Below are 14,372 nucleotides of genomic sequence, written 5' to 3'. Positions count from 1 at the left end.
GCTTCAAACCATGTTGACAATGATTTTATTTTTCTTTTCTGGTACACCATTTTGTTGTGGTGTATAAGCAGTTGTGAGCTCTCTTCGGATGCTATGTACATTACAAAAATCTTCAAACGCCTTAGAGTGATATTCACCACCACGATCAGTTCAGAGAGCCTGAATGGTTCTTCCTTTCTCATTTTATACACGATCCTTGAAGCTTTTAAATGCATTAAAAGCTACCAATTTTTCTTGTAAACACAAGTTTTATGAGAATAATCATCAATGACTTGCCTTTGGGAAATTGAGATCACTTTTGTTTGCCAATAATACATTCTTCATAAAATAGGGAGGGAGAGATAATTGGAGGAAGACCAGTTATCATATTTTTATTTTCAAGTATCTTCAAACCACCAAAGTTTAAATAACCATATGGAAAATGCCACGACCATAAAGAATATTTAACTTCCGCCATCAAACAAGATTGAATAGCCTCAATCTTCAATGGAAACAACTTGTTTTGACTCATTTCCACAGAAGTAACAACTCTTTTAAATGGATTAGAAATCTCACAAGCACCATTCCTGAGAGTGACAAGATGCCCCTTTTTCCAATAGTTGACCAGCACTCAACAATTTGCTTTTGAAATAGGAGGAAAAAACACATTAGATATGGTTTCCACAAAACCATTCTTGGTACTAATATTGATGTTACATTTTCCCATGACATCCCAAAATAAAGCAATCACCAAAGCTGACTGTAGAACGAAAATCATCATTTAAATAAAAAAAACATGATTTACTTCTACATGTGGCTACTGCAGTCTGTATCCACGTACCTAACATTTGGTTCAGGTTTCTTTTCAACTTGAACCGCCACCAACAAGGTCTCTCCTTCCTTGTTCTCAACAAATTTGATTGTTCATCTTTGTCACTTGGTAGCCTAGCATAACATTCAAAACAACAATGATCAAACTTTTGACATCTAAAGCATTTTATCTTGGATTTATCGAAATCCCGTCCTTTTCCTTTACTTTGGTCATCATTGATTATGTAATTTCTACTATCATTTTTGTTTCCACCATCTCTACTACCTCGATCTCCTCTTCCTCTACCTATACATCTACCTTTACCTCTTTCTCTAAAATCGAAAGAAGAAATAAAAGTAAAAGCCTTCAAAGCTTGTTCCTTGGAGGCTGAATTACAATTCATCTTCTACTCATGCACCAGCAAAGAGCTTTGCAACTTATCAAGATACAATTCATCTATGTCTTTTGACTCTTCAATTGCGCAAACGACATAATCAAACTTCGGCGTAATGGAACGCAAAATCTTCTCCACTATGGTGATGTCCTCCATCTTCTCACCATGAATACATCTTGTTACAAATCTCCATGGTTCTTGCATAATAGCTACTGACATATTCCCTTTCCTTCATCTATAGAGTCTCAAAGTCCGTTCTCAAGGCTTGAAGTTATGCTCGCTTCACTGTAACAGAGCCTTGATACTTTTTCCTCACTAAATCACATATATCTTTGGAAGTTTTGTAACACACCTTACCAGACCTGATAATTGGATTTGAGTATGGTATGCCGCAACTTAAGATAAAAAAAATTGTAGGAAAAGTCTTTGAAATTTTTAATTACCTAAAATATGGGCATAGTCCTCAAAACAACAATGACAAAATAATCAAATTAATAATACGCCAAGCAAATTATTTTAGATAAAACATTTAGCGGAAGTATTATAAAAGTCGATAGTGTTATTTCCTTTACAAATGTTTCAAGTGCATCATTGGCGATTAATAATAATTCAAAACAGTTTAGTGTACACACCTAAAACATTATCTCATAAATCGTAGCTTATTAGATCAAAAACACACATATATATACTACGAAATTTTACAAAAGACTTCATGAAAACAAAGTTTAACAAAACTACAAATCATTACAAGAGTTGATGCAAAACATTCCTACACGCCACCCTACCCACTTAATGCATGATACTAAAATTAACAGAAGGCTCACAATCAACACTACTCTGGCATAGTCCCTTCAAAATTCTGTTCTTTCAATTAACACTCCTGACAAGGAAAAGATAACAAAGTAAGTTCAAATGTACTTAGTGAGTTCCAAAGATAACAAAAGCACAAACAGAACATACACATTGATACCCAAAATGGTACCAAACCTTTAAGAGAAGTGCAACACAATGATCATAATACTCCCAATAATGTTTTCATAATACAGATAGATTCAATACACCAACTTAACACAACACATAGGCGGTTACTATCCGCCAACTAAACCACAACTTACACACACAACCCATCCTTATGCCAGCCTCATTCCTAGAATTCAGAATCAAAATCATCTCGATTGATCATATTCATATGCATACACACCCTCTTAACTCCACATATCATTTTTGTACAGCTAAATATGTCTTCTCGTGATCTGTCAATCCAGTTTGTAATATAGCCGTCCTACTAGTTTGTGTAATAAATAGGGTATGTATTTCATAACACAAACATACTATACTTACACTAATGATACTGGACAACACCACCAACACATACACCATTTATACGTTATTAAAAGATTTCTTACCTTACACAATTTATACAGTAAAGGAATTTACAACACATGGAAGAAGAAATAACTCACTAGAAACTCTAGTACATTGAACTCACTAGAAACTCTAGTACATTGATCTATACAGTAGGTCCTTTACCCTTATCGTTGGGAACTTCTGTGAGCTATTTGAACTAAAACAAAGATAAATATCTTTATTAGATCATTAAACTATCGAAACTTAACATACATGCAAGAATCGGTATCAAACAACCTGGAATTATGTAGTTCCTTCCTCACAAACAATTCTAAGCTATATGCATGCAATACTGTAAACACGTAAATTCTTCGATAATAACCTAAGGGTTTATCAGAAAATAATAGCAAGCTGGTACAAACATAGGTGCTAACTAAACACTACGAACCCTCTCGAAGAAGCTTTCTATGCTAAAGCTTTTCAGAAACTTAAATAGTAATTCGGTAATACCCCCTACCCGTATTCCTCGTCGGAATAGGGTATGAGGCATTACCAGATGTTACCGAATTAATTTTCCATTATTACGAGTTAAATACTATTCATTTATCGAAACATGCCATGACTTCCCTTGGTTGGGCCTCCGAAGCCTAAAACATACATCGGGACCAAATCGGGATTAAATCGAAACCATAAGAAATTTTTTGCAAAATCCCAAAGTTTGTTTTTTTTAACTTAATATAACCCATTTATAAATTTCTAACCTTCCCTGCAATTTTAAACCGAGACTAATCCAACACAACCAATCCATTTCAGCATATTTTCAAGATAGATTTAACATATTCATAAGATAACCTCATCACATACCAAAACCAAAATTTGTTAGCCATACCAATGGCTAACCATACGTTCATTTCACATTAACATTTACTTTACTAGCTTATACTTGCCATTAATTTCCAAAATAAAGTTTCTTTATATACCGAGATCCTGAGGTTGATAGTGTGATACGTCTCCGACCAAATCCGACCTCCGAGCTCTTAACATTACAAAACAGAGGAAAAGTTTATTCTTACCATAAAATTTTTAGAGTTTTTGGTTTAGCTAATAAGTACAGTTTATTCTTTAAAGTTTTCCCTATTTCACTGTTTGACAGTTCCAACCCCTCTTCACTAAAAATTAATTATCTCATTGTACAGAATTCAGATGATGTTTCCATTTATTTCTTCTAAAAATAGACTCATTAAGGATTCTAAGAATATAAATTATAACTCATAATCATTTTTGTAAAATTTTTAATGATTTTCAAAAGTCAGAACAGGGGAACCCGAATTCATTCTGACCTTGTGACACAAAATCTATTATATCTTATGATTTACAATTCCATTGATTACATATTTCTTTTATAAGAAACTAGACTCAATAAGCTTTAATTACAGATTTTATTCATCCTCTAATTCAATTTATACAATTTTTGGTGATTTTTCAAAGTTAACCTAATGCTGCTGTCCAAAACTGTTTTAGTGCATGATGTTAATTACTATTTTTCCCCTAAGCTTTCAATAAATGATAATTTCATCCCTGCTCAATTAACCTCTCAATTGAGCTGATTTTTCTCAATTAAGACTTTATTATATCATTTTAAACTATTTTATAACCTTTGGAAATCAAAATTTTAGCACTAGACTTTAATTCCAAACTTTTTCACAATTAAGTTCTACAAATCATATTCTATAGAAATTACCTAATAAAATCATCTCATAAACAAATTAAAGCTTCAATTTCATGCTATTTCATCATAAAATTCAAACACATATTCATAGCAACTTTCAATTTCATTCATAAAATAAAAAACTAATGAATTTAGTAATAGGACCTAGTTGTAAAAGTCTTAAAAATACAAAAATTACAAGAAAAAGGAAAGGATTAACTCACTTGGTGCAAAAATTATGAAAAACCAGCTTGAATAAACCCTTAGGACGTTTTTGTTTGATGAGAATGCAGAAAAATAAAGAGAATTCTAGATATTCCAATTTGGTCCCATTTTTATGTTAGTAAAATTTGTTATTTTCCCATTTTACCCTCATTTCACTAATTCTCCTGATTTTTCTCAGCTTATGCCGCCCAAAATATCTCCTTTTGGGCTTATTTGCAATTTATGTCTCTCTCCATTTAACAATTGAGCTATTTAATCCTTCTAGTAACTTTTACACCTTTTTCAATTTAGTCCTTTTCACTTAATTGACTACCCAAACATTAAAATTTTCTAACGAAATTTTAATACCATATTACTAACATTTCATAAATATTTATAAAAATATTTTTGACTCAGTTTTACGAGATCGAGGTCTCGATACCTTATTTTTACCCAATTTCATCAATAATTTCTTTTTCTAACTAACCACTAAATCAGTAAAATTTTTCTATTGATATTTTCATACGATTTTCCTATCATATAAATATTCAAGAAAAAATATTAAAACAAATTCTCTTCAAATCAGATATGTGGTTGCGAAACCACTGTTTCGATAACCTTGAATTTAGGCCATTACAAATTTAAGGAAGAAGATGTAACGGTGATACCTGATGACCAACAATATCCTTATATACTAATGCAACGAAGATAAGGTTTAGTGGAAAAATTAGATAATTCTACTAACATTAGATAATTCCACTAACACCCTTGATTCCCGTGATTAAACACAGTTAACAAATTTTAGGTCTAATCATCTATAGTATTCTAGTTTAGTTCTAACTAAGCCTCAACTAAACCCCAACATGACTAACTAAGTCATCATAATATACACTTAATATAGAAACAAATCTATTAAGACTATGAACTTAACAAGTTCGCCCAAAACATCTAGGGTGAGCAGATACATAACATAATAGTCCGCCAAACCCTAGAGTTCACCAAAACTTGAAATTCACCAGAAGGCGAATCCCATAGAGTATATTAACCAGTCAAAACAAATACTTTACTTACACAATTCTACAATTGGCTTAACCAACTTATACGCCAAACAATAACTTGATATTGAGTCTCCGTCGGGCGAGCTATTATAGTTTCTTCGTAAATAATAGTTTCCAATATGGGAAGATCAATAGGCTGAAAGAGATAATTTTTTGCTTTCAAATCTTTTAGCTTTCTCACTTCGAACTTTGCTTTCTAGGCATTCATCGAAGTTTCTCCTTCCGCAGGCTCTTCAATACCTACCTCAACAATTGGTCAATACTCATTTGACCATGGGAAATTCTCCATCAGCATACTTCAATGGTCATAGTGACCATCAAAATGAGGAATGACTACTTGAACAAAACTACTTTCTGAGGTCATAGGTGAAACCTTTTCTATGTTAAGAAAAATAAACCTCGCTCGAATACCACTTTTGCACTTACAAGTAGAGAAAGAAAGAAAAATGATCTTTAAACTCAAATGAAAGAAGATGATTTTATTGAATTGATGAATACCTCCAAATGGTTCTAGCCTTTTATAGGCTTTACAATAGCTAAAATTAGTAAGTCCAAAGCTAAAAGTAGCAAAACTAAATACGGGAAAAATCTTCAACCATATTTGGTAATCTCTAATTTTTAGGGATGATTTATTTATCAAAAATATCTCAACAAAATTTTGTCGAAATTTAGTAAAAATTTATTTGAGTTGTTTTTCCTTGAACTCAAATAATTTATATTTTCTAATTTATCTTCTTCTAAATTTGTGAGATTATACTTACAGTCTTGTTGCCAATTATAATTCAAATTTAAAAATTGACTTTTGGCTTTGGATCCTCACTTAGAGGAAATTAACTTCCCCTCTGAAAAGTCTCGATTTTCGTCTTGTGTTTGGTTATTAGCATTAAAGCCTACTCTCTAAGCATCCGAGAGTTTAAGAATAGTGGAAAAGATCTTTCAATTAAAAGCTTGGAGGACTTGGACTCTGGTTGGAACATTCAATAAATCTAGCACCTTCCTAGAGGCCAAATTGTGTTTTAGCATCTCCCCAAGCTCTAAAACATAGGTACTTTATTTTGTTGGATTTATTATTATAAATATCACAATATGTATTATTTTATGAAAATTTTAAAATTTTGATGATCCAACTAAAACGTGTCTCATACAAAATTTTTCCAACATATGTCCATTTCATCCATCCACTAGCTTATCATAACTTTGTATAGATTGCATAATAATAACTATTAGAAAGTATGAGTGACAACAATGAATGAGAAATAGATTGCATGTATTATTATCCATATTAAATGCATTTTCTCGAGAAGTAAAGAGACGACTTGAAAATTAATTTATTTTCTCTGGGGTATTATTTAATTGGATAAATTAAATAATTGAATCTAATGTAAAAATTACTTTATGCGTAAATTCTATTATGGTAAAATCATCATGATTTTAACGGAATTAGAACAAGTTGTATAAATTAATTAACTAAATTAAATAATTAATATAAAAAAATAATTATTTAAGGATAAAAATCTGAGTAGTTGAGTTGAATAGTTATATTAGCTTATTTTTTTATGTAGATCAAGAATTGATAGCACATATAATTAAACCCGATACAAAGCGACTTGAGAAGTCCACATAGGGACAAGGTGCTACGACACACAATGAGTCCTACTCCTTAGTGCCATTGACTTTGGGTTGATGGGAGTGCTAGGAAAACTCAGCTTTCTATTAAATTTTTTTTATGTTGTCCAAGTTCTAGTATAACTCTTTTGGTTTTCCTCTCTCTCTATATACATAAGGGAGCATCCCAAAATATATATATAATGAGAGGAAATTCTGTCAAAATTTAGGGAAGATTTATTTGAATTGTTTTTGGTTGAACTTAAATAATCTGTAGTTTTCTAATTTCTTATTCTAAATTTGTGAGATTATAATTGCGATCTTATTGGTAATTTTAATTCATATTTAGAAATTAAATATCATTTTTGGATCCCTATATAAAAGGAAGTCAACTTACCCCTTGGGAAGTCACGATTTTCATCTTGTATTTTGGCTCTTTGAGTTAAAGTCCACTCTCTAAGCAAACACGAGTTTGTGAATAGTGAAGAAGATATATTAGTAGAAAGCATCACAACTTTGGACTATAGTTCAATTAGATTGGACAACTTTAGGCACATCCAAGAGTACCCAGATCAATTTGTGCCACTCTCTATCTCGGAAACATAAGTATTTTGGTTGATCGAATTTATTATTGTACATATCGTAATAAAAGTTCGATTTCGAAAAGAAATTAAAATTTTCCTATGGCAATTAAACTATTTTTCATACCAATTTTTTAACAATTAGTATAAGAGCATAGGTTGTGTTGTTTATCAATATAAATTGATGATTAAATTTAGCCTTATTTCTTGGTGATTAGTTAAATTGATAGAAAGCGACATTCTTAATCTATTGCATGTATGAATGTGTATGTGAGTAGAAACATGAATTATATTATTGTTATTATTCTTAGAATTAGAATTGTTGCATTAGGTTATTTTTGGATATGTAATTATACCATGAACTATTATCTCCAAGTAATTTTTTTATTTATTGCAATTAGAAAATTTTATAAGCCAGAAAGGGATTAAGAATCTTGTAAAGAAAATCAAAATCAAAATTTTATATCAGAGAGATGAAAAGTGTACACCCTCATTCGAGAGAACTCTAACTTTTGGTCAAGTATATATTTGATCTAGCTTTTGATTTTCGATTGAGGGAAAACTTTAAAATTTTCATGTAAATTTTTTTTTTGAATAGCAGCTGGATTTTTATTCAAAAAACAAAGAGTTCAAAGTAGGACAAAAAAAGTTCCAGAAAAATAAAAGAAAAAAGACAAAATAAAAATGCCCAATTGAACGAGCCTAAACCCAGCTAAAGAAAGAGGGTGCTCTAGAAACGTCTATGTTTCAGACAAGAAAACCAACAGTCCCACCTCCTGAAAAGCAACAAAACATGGGGGATCTAATCGTTGAAAAAAGTTTTTCATCATTTCCGATTTTTCACAGCCCTTCCCCTGCTAAAACCCTTCTCCTTCCCAAAAACAACACAATCCCCAAATCTCCTTAGAAAATCAGACCTTTCTTATCCCTCTCCATTGCTCCTCTTGCAAACTTAGAGACACCATCTCGTAAGCTCTACTGTTCTCCTATCTTCAAGCCTTCAACAGCTAGTAAGTGTGCAACTCCATTCACCGTTCGAAGATAGTATTTGAAAATACAGGTGTGAAACTGATTACCCAAAATTATTCCATCTCTAATTAAGGCTCAAATTTCTGATCTATCATCTCTTTCAGTTAACAATTTCTTTATGACAAACAGTGCATCTCCTTCAACCTCCGTGTCCATTAAACACAGCTCTAATCCTTATTGGATACTTTGAATGCATGCAAGCGCTTTGGCCACGAAGACTGAAGGTACATTTTCTTTAGTAACCAATTTTGAACTTAGAACTTGTCCCTCTGAGTTTCGAATCACAATCCCAGAGCATGATTTTTCCTCTTGTTTTTTGTAGGCCGCGTCAAAATTGATTTTCACGAACAGCGGTTTTGATGGTTGCCAACTTTTCAACTCCATCCGTTTAACAGGTAAGGGAACTTGTAACCCATCAATCTCTTGAATATGATTCCTTATTGAGTCTGCTATAGAATTTCCAGATCTTCTTTGACCCTCATGAACCCACTTATGTCTTTCTGTTCAAATAGCACAAAGAACACATGCAAAAAGTCTACACTATGTATTGGTGTTATGTTAAAAAAAACTAGGTAATCCACTCCAGTAACTCCATATTTAACACCATTTCATGCCAAATCCAGCCTAAACGATGCCACATATCCTTTGTCACAGGGCAATCCTGCACGAGATGGGTATTGGTTTCAATTTCACCTGCACATTGCGGACAAAGTCTAGAATTAGTCATTCTTCTGTAGTGTAGAATACTTAGGGTAGGTAGATAGTTCTTTGATATTCGCCATATTGTGATTTTAAGCTTAGAGGGAAATTTTAAGTCCCACAGTTTTTTGTAAAAGTTCTCACTTTGTTCCTGGTTTTATACATGCTTAGCTTCTGTGTCCTATTGTAATAGCACTTTGTATGAGCTACGAACTGTAAATTCTCAAAATGTCTCCCACCTCCACACTTGGTAGTCGTCATGTCGAAATTTGGACATTGGAATATTCAAGATCCTTCCAGCATCATTGTTATCCCTTATTAAATCCACTTTCCATTCCCTATTAACATTATCAATCAGATCTGCTACCAAAAGAGTATTCTAACAACATACACCGTTTTGGATTTTGTAGTTTGTAGGTTCTAGTACCCATGCTGAATCCTAAACTGGAATTTTGGTCCTACTACCTACTCTCCAACCCAACCCCTTCTGGAGCACTCTCTTCGCAGCCTAGATACTCTTCCAAGTATAAGAAGGTATATTCCTTAACCTTGCACTATCAAAATTAGAGTTCAGATAATACTTCACTTTCAGAGTATGCACAATTAATGAATTAGGATAATTAATCAATTGCCAACCCTGTTTAGCAAGTAACAAAAGATTAAATTTATCCAAATCGTGAAATACTAAACTACTATTTTCTTTAAGCTCACAAAGTTTTCTCCAAGCACACCAATGAAACCCCCACTTTCCATGGCTCTTCTGCCACCAAAATGATGCACAAATAATTTCCATCTCGGAACATAACGATTTAGGCAATAAAAAACAAGCCACAGAATATGTAGGAAAAGCTTAAAGAACGGATTTTATGAAAATTTCTTTACCACCTTGCGATAGAAATTTAGTGTTCCAATTGGCAATTTTCCGCTTCATGCGATATTTTAAACCTTGAAACGCCAATTTTTCCCCTGCCCAACCATATTAGGGAGACCCAGATATTTATCTAGGTTAGAAGAACTTCTAACATTCAGCAATTGTATAAGTGAATTCCTTAGCTAATCAGTTGTATTTGTACTGTAAAAAATCGTAGACTTCTCATAATTTACACACTCCTCTTCATACTCTTGCAAAATCTTCTTTAAAGTTTGAACCCCCTGATTTGAAGCCTCCCCAAACAATATAATGTCATCCGTAAAAAGTAAATAAGAAATCTTTGGCCCTTTCGACTTACTCTAGCTCTCTCACCATCCCATACCTTTCAACTAAGCACATTAAAGTCGATAACACCTCATTGTACATTAAGAAAATATAGGGGCTTAAAGGATCCCCTTGCCTTAACCCCTTTGTTGGCTTGAACTTTTCACTTTCACACTCATTTATCATAATCAAATAAGAGAAGGAATCGATGTAGTGCATAATAAAGTCTACCCACGAACTAGCAAAGCCCATCTTTAATAGCATTTAACGTAAAAAAGACCATTCAACATGATCATATACTTTACTTATGTCCAATTTTAACGCCAAAAAACCTCCCCCTACTCTTTTTTGCTTGAACATATGTAGAACTTCGTATGCAAGTAGTACGTTATTAGTGATCAATCTATCTGGGACAAAGGCACTTTGAGCCTCATCTATACAACAATCTAGGACTTCTTGGAAGTGATTTGTTACCGTTGTAGAAATTATCTTGTACAGATCCGAGCATAGACTTATAGGTCTAAAGTTTGATAAGTTATTGGGTTGAGCAATTTTCGGAATGAGAATAATATTAGTAGCATTTCAAGATTTGAGGCACATACCTTTATTTAGAATACTTAGGTAGAAACCGCACACATCCTGTCCAATAATATGCCAAAATTGCTGATAAAAAGTTACCAGAAAACCGTCACTACCCGCTGCTTTCGTTGGTCTCATACTTTTTACAGGAGCAAAAATCTCCTCCTTCGTATAAGCTCCCGTTAACATCTGATTCATTTCCTTTGTAACTTTCTACTCCACTCTTGAAAGGATATGTGCCATATTCCCCACTCCTTTTGAAGAGAACAAATCGTTAAAGTAATTACGAGCAATCATCGCCATCTCATTTCTTTATGTAAGATCAAGCCCTTTTCATTCTCCAAACCCCTAATTCGATTAGCATGTTCCTTTTGAGATGCAAATATGTGAAAAAAACGTTGTGTTCTTGTCACCCATTTTCAACTAATTTGCTCGGGCCCTCTATTCCTAGTAAATTTCTTGTTTCTCCATTAATGTCAATAAGTTCTGCAAGCGTTTCATCATCTCATGTAATTAAATTTTTACATATCATGAAAAGCTAGTTTTCAGAAATGAGATCAAGATCTATGAGAAATAAAAATCCAACATCTTCTCAATTGCAAAATTCAAAAATTAAGATTCCATGATTCGTCATTTGACTTTGAGTTTTTTATGGGCTTTCACTTTTTTTAAAATAATATTAAAATTTTTGGGGTTTATATGCAAGAATTATTTTTATGAAATTTTTCTACACAAGTCTTCCCTACTTTAAAAAATCCACTTAAATCTAAATTTTCTTGATAGATAGAGTCTAAGCTACAAGATGCACATTTGCTACCAAAGTAACTATCATCGGTTGTATAATAAAAATATTATTCAAACATGTCATTATGTGTTAAATACACTTACATTATGTTAAATAATCAAATCCGAGCTTCAATCGAGCTTACAAAAGTTCTTTTATTGACTCGAGCAGGAAATAGAACTAAATTGTAATGTTTTAAAAATTCAGAGTTGATGTTGTGAAGTCACTTCCTCCATGTCATGACGACACCAAACAGTCTGTCACGTTATGACCTCAAGCCACACAACGTCGCGACATGACTCATTATTGGCCAGCGTTACGACAAGAAAGTTGCTTGTTGGGACATTAATTCTGTTTCGGTAAAAATTTGAACCATTTGGTACCTATTTCTAAACTTCCAAACAATTTCATTAATTTATGCATAAATGACCAACTTCACCTGCACCAAAATAGTGCAAATAACCACAGTCGAGAGGCCCCATTAGTATTCCACAATCGATAGGCCCCATTGGTATTTTTTGTAGTTAGATATTTTGGAACTTGTTAAGCAATTATATTGAGGAATCTTAAACAATACCCCCAACTTTGGGTTATATGGATGGTGAAAGAATTGCATAAGTAGGATACCCAATATCCAAGCTTTGAGGGCGAAAGAAGATACATGGGGTTGATTTTATCCGAGAAACAGAAGAAAAAGTAAAGGTTATTCGGGATAGTCTAAAAGCAGCTTCCGATCATCAAAAATCATATGTCGATCTTAAATGAAAAGAGATTGAATTTTAGGTTGGTGACAAGGTATTCCTGAAAGTGTCTCATTGGAAGAAAGTTCTCTGGTTCAGTCGAAAGGGTAAATTGAGTCCAAGATTTATTGGGCCATATGAAATCATAGAAAGAATTGGACCGATCGCTTATCGATTGGCATTACTGCTGGAACTTGATAGAATCCATAATGTTTTTCATGTGTCTATGCTACGACGGTATCGATCAGATCCTTCACATATTATTTCTCCGACAGAAGTGGAGATTCAGCCGAATATGAATTACAGTGAAGAACCAGTTAAGATTTTGGCACGGGAGACAAAGGAGCTCAGAAATAAAAAGATAAATTTGGTGAAAATATTATGGCAAAAGCACGGGATTGTGGAAGCGACATGGAAACAGGAGGAGACAGTGAGGAAACATTATCTGAACCTCTTTACTGGTAAGATTTTCGAGGACGAAAATCCTTAAAATGGGGGGAGAGTTGTAATGGCCTAAATTCGAGGTTATCGGAACAGTGGTTTCGTAACCACAAATCCGATTTAAAGATAAATTTATTTTAATATTTTGCATGAATATTTATATGATAGAAAAATCGTATGAAAATATCGATAGAAAATTTTTGTCGATTTAGTAGTTAGTTAGAAAAAGAAATTATTGAAGAAATTGGGTAAAAATAAGGTATCGAGACCTCGATCTCATAAAACTGAGTCGAAAATATTTTTATAAATATTTATGAAATGTTAGTAGTGTGGTATTAAAATTTCGTTAGAAAATTTTAATGTTTGGGTAGTCAATTAAATGAAAATGACTAAATTGGAAAAGGTGTAAAAGTGGCTGGGATGATTAAATAGCTTAAGTGTCTAATGAGAAAGGATTTAAAAGGTAATTAGACCTAAAATTTATTTGGGCTGGACAGCAAGGGCATGAAATCAGCAAGAAAATGGATTATTTAAGGGCAAAATTGGAATATTGCATAATTAACTAAATAAAATTAGGACTACTGTAGAAATATCTAGATTTCTTGTGATTTCTCTTCATTCTCATCAGCCAAAACGCCATAGGAGGGGTTCTTTAAGCTGGTATTTCATAATTTTTTCACTAAGTGAGTTAATCCTTGGCTTTTTCTTGTAATTTTTATGTTTTTAAGACTTTTACAACTAGGTTCTACTATTAAATTCATTAGTTTTTTATTTCATGGATGAAATTGAAAGTCACCATGGCTGAGTGCTGTAAGTTTATGATGAAATAACATGAAATTGAAGCTTTAATTTGTTTATGAGATGATTTTATTAGGTAATTTCAATAGAAATTGATTTTTAGGACCTAATTGTGAAAAAGTTGGAATTAAAGTCTAGTGCTGAAATTCTGATTCCCAAAGGTTATAAAGTAGTTTAAAGTAATAGAATAAAGTGCTAATTGAGAGATTAATTGAGCAGGGACGAAATTATCATTTATTAAAAACTTAAGGGAAAATGGTAATAAACATCTTGCACTAAAACAATTTTAGACAGCAGCAGTAGGCTAATTCTGAAAATTCACCATAAATTTTGGAAATTGAATTAGAGGATGAACAAAATATAGAATTAAATCTTATTGAGTCTAGTTTCTCATAGAAGAAACGGTGTAAGTAATGGAAT

Source organism: Gossypium hirsutum, chromosome D13 (genome assembly GCF_007990345.1).
Source record: "Gossypium hirsutum isolate 1008001.06 chromosome D13, Gossypium_hirsutum_v2.1, whole genome shotgun sequence".
NCBI lineage: Eukaryota > Viridiplantae > Streptophyta > Magnoliopsida > Malvales > Malvaceae > Gossypium > Gossypium hirsutum.
This window is presented reverse-complemented; position numbering follows the sequence as displayed.